Source organism: Balaenoptera musculus, chromosome 1, assembly GCF_009873245.2.
Source record: "Balaenoptera musculus isolate JJ_BM4_2016_0621 chromosome 1, mBalMus1.pri.v3, whole genome shotgun sequence".
In the NCBI taxonomy this organism is placed as follows: domain Eukaryota; kingdom Metazoa; phylum Chordata; class Mammalia; order Artiodactyla; family Balaenopteridae; genus Balaenoptera; species Balaenoptera musculus.
This window is the reverse complement of record NC_045785.1, coordinates 127174074-127179388: the sequence shown is the minus strand read 5'-3', so window position 1 is coordinate 127179388 and position 5315 is coordinate 127174074. Positions and strand designations below refer to the sequence as shown.

At 40.2% G+C, this 5315-nt stretch overlaps 1 long non-coding RNA gene across 2 annotated transcripts; it reads right to left on the bottom strand.

Annotated features, from left to right (window-relative positions):
* Positions 1–583: 583 nt before the first annotated feature.
* LOC118906321 lies at positions 584–5018 on the bottom strand. 2 transcript variants are annotated; one of them, XR_005022475.1, is made up of 3 exons: positions 4976–5018; positions 4716–4822; positions 584–623 (listed from the first exon to the last, which is right to left on the bottom strand). It is a non-coding gene; the product is annotated as an uncharacterized LOC118906321 (long non-coding RNA). The 2 variants fall into 2 exon arrangements; XR_005022474.1 differs by lacking the exon at positions 584–623 and adding an exon at positions 819–1066.
* Between the last annotated feature and the right edge of the window lie 297 nt (positions 5019–5315).

Below are 5315 nucleotides of genomic sequence, written 5' to 3'. Positions count from 1 at the left end.
AGGAAGAGAGACACCGATTGTCTCACTGAGGCCTTTCATGATCATGCATCCCTGATCAGCCTTCAGGATTCTAAATCTTCAAAAGATTGCAGTAGGACCTACCACCTACACTTCCCGACTGATTGAAGTGGGCTTTAGGGTTTTCAGTAACTGGGATGTGGTGGAAAAAGAAAAAAGCAGATGCTGCTTTGGGAAATATCCCTCTAGTTCTCCTTACTTAATGCAAGTAATAAATCCTTCCTTATCCTGTTCTTTGGCTTGGTTGTGTTACCCAAAACCTGTGTTTGCCTCTTGGTGGGTGTCAAAAGACAAAACCAAGCCAGAGATTGAAAGAAGGAAGGATTTATTACTTGCAGCAGGTAAAGAGAACACTGGGGATCTTTCCCAAAGCCATGTCTCCCCAACAGCAAAACTGGGGAAGTTTTAAGCTAAGGGTACACGCATATTCATGAAGGGGCTTGAGAGAGGAGAATTCAGCTTAGAATTGGGGCAGAGGTCCACAGAGACCAAGCTTTAGTTGACTGAAGTCATGAGGGTCAGAAAAGGTCAATGTCGTCATCATTTAGGTTCCAGTTTATCTGCTGGTTGAGCACTTCAGGCTAATCTTTACCTTTGGAACAAAACTGAGATATATTTTGTTACTTCTCTTGCCTGGTAACAGTTTTGTTTCTGCATTCTTTCATTCCCTTAAGGTCATTAATTACTGAGACCTGCTCAAGGGTGAGCATTGTGGCCAAGCTTAGATCACAAAATGGCTTAGGCCAAAAAATGGCTTCTCTTATGTCAAGTAAGCCATGCCTTTTCTCTTTTTCCAGGGACCCCCTACCCTATCTACTTACAATTGTGTCTTTTGGCTTGACACCCACCAAGAGGCGATCCCAGTTTTCAGGTAATAACCACGTTAACATAAACCCAGTTGTGGTGGAAAAGGTCTTGTTATGAGTAACAAGACACCCATTTCACCTTCATGGTCTGAAGCAGTTTCAGGAACTGAGGACAGGACACCAAATATTATGACAAAAGTTGCTTCCAGTTATTGCTCAGGAAATCCCAAGGGTTTTGGCAGCTGTGAGCCAGGAGTCATGGATGAAGACCAAATATACTATATGAGAAATATATTTTGGTCATCTGAATGACCTGTAGGGGAGCAAAATCTGCCACCCCCAAATGTCTCCTTGGCATGAAGATTATTTCGAATTGAAAACAATCAAGACCAAGAAGACTCAGGAAGAAACTCTGACTTTTCCTCCAACTGTCTAAAGAATTTAGATAGAGGGCCTCTTCCAGGAAGGGAGCTATCACCATAGACAATTATAGTATGAACTTGGTGTGTAGACACAGAGGAACCTAGCAAAGTTTGTTAAATTCTTCTCTGTTTCCATCTCCATATCAGTTGTCTTCCTCCCCTTTGAGGTCTCAAACCACCACCCCCAACATTCACTTTTCTCTTTAGCTGAGGATGGTATTAAGGTGAGGGTTTCAGCCACTTTAGCGAGTTACTCAGTTTTTCTGGGTCTACCTCATGTATACATGTTATTAAATTTTGTTTGATTTTCTCCTGTTAATGTGTCTCATGTCAATTTAATTTTTAGACCATCCAGAAAAACCTAGAAAGGTAGAGGAAAATTTCTTCTTCCCTGAGAGACCAAATATATATTTCCTATAAATCATAATATCACAGTTGTTCAACCAAGAATCAGGGAAATGTGAATCAAAATTTGGTTTTTCATTTTAATTTATAAATTAAAGTATAGGATATAGACATTATATAAAAGGGCCAATAAAAAAAGATTGATACTATCTAGATTTAGCAAGGGCTTGAGGGAAAGGACACTGAAAAGTGTTTGGTAGTGTCTATCAGTTTTATCTATTGGCCCAGCAATTTTACTTCTAAGAATCTATCTTTTAAATTTATTTTTCATAATAATTTTAATAATTTTTGTGAATTTTGTGAATAAAAATTCACAAACATCTCAAAAGTACTTAAACTGAACGCCTAATTTCCCATTCTCAAATCTGATTTTTATCGTATCTGCTCTGTATCAGAAAATGGTGTCTCTATTGAATCTATTTTCATGCCAGAAAATCAGAATTAAAACACCTGCTCCAGGACTTCCCTGGTGGTCCAGTGGTTAAGACTCCATGCTTCCAATACAGGGCACCCAGGTTTGATCTCTGGTCAGGGAACTAGATCCCGCCCGCATGCCACAACTAAGACCTGGCACAGCCAAATAATTAAATAAGTAAATAAATGTGAAAAAACAAAACCAAAAACACCTGCTCCTTCAATGTTACAGAGTTCAAGCTTGTACGGCCCATCACATGACAGGCCAATCAATGGAGAGATAGGGTGTTGGGGCGAGGAATAGTGACTTTATTCAGAAAACCAGCAGACCAAGATCTGTATAGCAGACTAATGTTCTAAAGAAACATCTTGTCTGGGTTTCAGTGCTAGTTTCTTTTACAGTACAGAGATGGGGAGGTGAGGAGGTAAAGTAAAAAAGGCAATAAGCTACTGCAGTTATTTCCTGGTTCTGGCCAGACTCCAGAGGAGATGTGTTAATATTCTTTCCTGCAGGCATTTACACTTGGGTCTGGTCAGGATATTTTCTGTGAGCTAAACAAAAGTGTTTTAGCTTAACATTCAGGCATGGGGGCAGGGTTCCTGGAGATGAATCCTAACGTATGTTTTAAGCTATAGGCAACCTTCCTTTAGTGATTAACTTGCTGCAAGGCGATAGAATACAAAAGTTAAAGTAAAAGAAACAGATCCAATATGGAGTCAGACTTGTTCTTCCCTATTACAAAAAATATATCTGATTGCCAACAGGCACATGAAAAGATACTCCACATCGCTATTCATTAGAGAAATGCAAATCAAAACTACAATGAGGTACCACCTCGCGCTGGTCAGAATGGCCATCATTAAAGTCTACAAATGGGAATTCCCTGGCAGTCCAGTGGTTAGGACTCTGTGTGTCTGCTTCCACTACAGGGAGCATAGATTTGATCCCTGGTCAGAGAACTAAGATACTGCAAGCTGCACAGCATGGCCAAAAAAAAAATGTCTGCAAATAACAAATGCTGGAGAGGGTGTGGAGAAAAGGGAACCCTCCTACACTGTTGTTAATGTAAATTGGTGCAGCCACTATGGAGAACAGTATGGAGGTTCCTCAAAAAACTACAAATGGAGTTGCCAGCAATCCCACTCCTGGGAATATATCCAGACAAAACTATAATTCAAAAAGATACATGCACCCCAATGTTCATAGCAGCACTATTCACAATAGCCAAGATATGGAAGCAACCTAAATGTCCATCGACAGATGAATGGATACAGATGTGGTATATATATACAATGGAATATCACTCACCATAAAAAGAATGAAATATTGCCATTTGCAGCAACATGGATGGACCTGGAGATTATTATACTAAGTGAAATAAGTTAGACAAAGACAAATATTATAAGATACCACTTATATGTGGAATCTAAAATAATAATACAAATTTACAAACAGAAGCAAATTCACAGACATAGAAAAGAAACTTATGGTTACCAAAGGGGAAAGGGGTGGGGGAAAGATAAATTAGGAGTATGGGACTAGTAGATACACGGTGCTATATATAAAATGGGCAAACAACAAGGATTTACAGTAAAACACAGGAAACTATATTCAATATCTTGTAATAACCAATAGTGGAAAAGAATCTGAAGCTGTATACCTGAAACTAACACAATATTTTAACTAAACTACAGCTAAATTAAAAATAAATAAAAAAGATGCTCAACATTATTATTCATTAGGGAAATGCAAATTAAAACCACAAAGAGATACTATTACACACCCACTAAAATAAGATAAAAAAGTCAGACTGTCCATGAAAAAATTAATCAGTCGATCTAAGAAAGAAATGGAAAATTTTATTTGAGCCAAATTGAGGATAATAACCCAGGAAGAAGTCTTTCAGAAAGCTGAGGACTGTTCTGCCCATTAAAGGTCAAAGCACAGTTATATAAGTTTTTGAGACAGAGGGCTGTACATTAAATGACGTATTATTGACAGTTTGCACAATTCAGATCTACAGGTACAAAGTAGTCGGTGGCCTCTTAAGATCAGGGAATGTTATCTCCTAAGGAGTTTTGACCCTTGCTGAGATTAAGAAGGAATGTTATCTCCTAAAGAGTCCTGGTTAGGGCTTCCCTGGTGGCGCAGTGGTTGAGAATCTGCCTGCTAATGCAGGGAACACGGGTTCGAGCCCTGGTCTGGGAAGATCCCACATGCCGCGGAGCAACTAGGCCCGTGAGCCACAACTACTGAGCCTGCGCGTCTGGAGCCGGTGCTCCGCAACAAGAGAGGCCACGATAGTGAGAAGCCTGCGCACCGCGATGAAGAGTGGCCCCCACTCGCCGCAACTAGAGAAAGCCCTCGCACAGAAACGAAGACCCAACACAGCCAAAAAAAAAAAAAAAGAGTCCTGGTTAATGCAGAGGCACAATACCTACTAAAGGGGAGGCAGGTGGCTGAAACGGCAAAGAAAAATTTTATGTTTAAATTTTTCTGATCTTGCTATAAAATATGGATTTTATTTCATCAGACAATAACAATTATTGATGAGGATATAAAGAAACTGGAAGTCTTATGTTTTCCTGGTGGGAATGTAAAATCACACAGCCACTTTGCAGTTTCTTTAAAAGTTAAACAGGAACTTACCATAGGACCTTGCAATTCCACTTCTCTACCCCAGAGAAATAAAACAATGTCCACACCAAGACTTGTAGATGAATGTTAATAGCATCCATATTCATAATAGACACCACCTGAAAACAATCCAAATGTCCATTGACTGGTGAATGGATAAATGTGTGTTATGTGCACACCTTCAAGTGCTACTCAGCAATAAAAAGGAACAAACTGAAACTGTAACTCAGATTAGGACTTGAACCCACGATCTTTTAACTGAGATCACACACCTGGTCTCAGGACTTAATGAAGCTCAGGTTCTTGATGTCTCATTGCAGAATGAATTCAGTGAGAGACAAAGTTATAGGTAAGAAGTGGATTTATTGGACTTCTGTGGTGGCACAGTTGTTAAGAGTCTGCCTTCCAATGCAAGGGACACGGGTTCGAGCCCTGGTCTGGGAAGATCCCACATGCCGTGGAGCAACTAAGCCCGTGCACCACAACTACTGAGCCTGCAATCTAGAGCCTGTGAGCCACAACTACTGAGCCCGCGTGCCACAACTACTGAAGCCCTCATGCCTAGAGCCCGTGCTCTGCAACAAGAGAAGCTACTGCAATGAGAAGCCCGCG